Source organism: Salmo trutta, chromosome 6 (genome assembly GCF_901001165.1).
Source record: "Salmo trutta chromosome 6, fSalTru1.1, whole genome shotgun sequence".
In the NCBI taxonomy this organism is placed as follows: Eukaryota; Metazoa; Chordata; class Actinopteri; order Salmoniformes; family Salmonidae; genus Salmo; species Salmo trutta.
Window position 1 is genome coordinate 54,552,002 of NC_042962.1, and position 1,810 is coordinate 54,553,811.

Genomic DNA, 1,810 nt, shown 5'->3' on the forward strand with positions numbered 1-1,810 from the left:
CACCATCCTCACTGGTTACTGTCTCTCTCAACCCTCCCCCATGCCATCCTCACTGGTTACTGTCTCTCTCAACCCTCCCCTACACCATGCTCCCTGGTTACTGTCTCTCTCAACCCTCCCCCACGCCATCCTCCCTGGTTACTGTCTCTCTCAACCCTCCCCCACGCCATCCTCCCTGGTTACTGTCTCTCTCAACCCTCCCCCACACCATCCTCACTGGTTACTGTCTCTGTCAACCCTCCCCATGCCATCCTCACTGGTTACTGGTTGGTGGCACTGGTCCCAACTAGGTATAGCCAGGGGCTTCACATTTTGACAAGAATATGTTTGCATAACTGAAATTCTAATACATTGCAATAAAAATGGAATGGACCTATTCTGACTACGTTTGACCCTGTCATGATTAAACCACGTTTAACTTATTGGTTTACACATAAGCACTGAATCATATACTATCAAAGGGGTTAAACAAGCAACCATTGTCTACCAGGTTGCACCCTTTAATCCCCCTTTAATCAAAAGGATAAATATGTCAGAGGAGAAATCTCATAAAGTAACACTACTTATTTAGTGGTATTTGACTGCAGCGTAATATATAATGTTGAGGGTGAATCACCTTCCTTCAGGACATTTGGCCTCTATCATCAGAAAGAATGTGCCTGGAACCAAAAGTATGTGATTAAGGGGGGATGTGTACAGATGCAACACTGTGTCCTGGTATCATTTATTGAACTATGGAGAAATAATAGTGTTGACTGTTTACTGTTTTACTGATACCAATATCATTCAATGGTACAACAGACCATCTTATCCATAAGATAATGTCTTATCCATGAGATAAAGTATTTTCCATAAGATAACTTCTTATCAATGAGATAAAGTATTTTCCATAAGATAACGTCTTATCTATGAGATAATGTCTTATCCAAGGACCTGTTGTTTCTCCTTCTAATGCACGTACGCCATACGTGGCTGGTGGGAGGAGCTAAAAGAGGACAGGCTCATTGTAATGGCTGCAATGGGCTCGATGGAACGGAGTCAAACATGTGGGTTCCATGTGTTTGATTTGTTTGACACCGTTCCATTTATACTGTTAGTCTTAACAATGAGCCCGTCCTGCTATAGGTCCTCCCACCAGAATCATCTACACACACACACACACACACACACACACACACACACACACACACACACACACACACACACACACACACACACACACACACACACACACTCCTCACCGTCATTAGAGTGACCTCTGCTGGTGACATTGACATCTGCATGGTGAGGGTGGTCTGAAAGGTTCCGCTCAGATGATTACCTGACAGTGACAGCCTCTGGAGCTCGGTTGACGTTGAAAAGTGTCAGCAAACTGTCAGGGATACCGGATGTGAAGATTTAACAACCTCCAAACAGTACAAACAATGTCAAATGAGCCAGTCGCCAAAATCTCAGCGTTTTAAGAGCTCCTACTCTGCCAGTGACCTTCAAAGTTCTCTATCTTGGCTGTGAGAAAGTAGAGAGTGAGAAAACAGAGAAACAAAACAGGAGAAAAGTGAGGGATGAGAGGAGAAGATTCCACTGATGTGGCAGATCTGTATCTGACCGATTCTGCAAGTTTAGACACAGGAAGGAGATTGAATAGATACGCTAGTGTCACATCAGACATTCTGCAACTACACACACACACCTACACACACACACACACACACACACACACACACACACACACACACACACACACACACACACACACACACACATGCACACCTACACCTACACTACACACACACACACATCTAAACACACA

General features: G+C 44.2%; 1 long non-coding RNA gene across 1 annotated transcript in view; it reads right to left on the reverse strand.

Annotated features, from left to right (window-relative positions):
- LOC115196329 (uncharacterized) overlaps positions 1-1,592 on the reverse strand; it is a 5,308-nt gene extending 3,716 nt beyond the window's left edge. The window contains exon 1 of the long non-coding RNA XR_003878834.1: positions 1,242-1,592. This is a non-coding gene — a long non-coding RNA (uncharacterized LOC115196329). The remainder of the gene's footprint in view (positions 1-1,241) is intronic.
- Between the last annotated feature and the right edge of the window lie 218 nt (positions 1,593-1,810).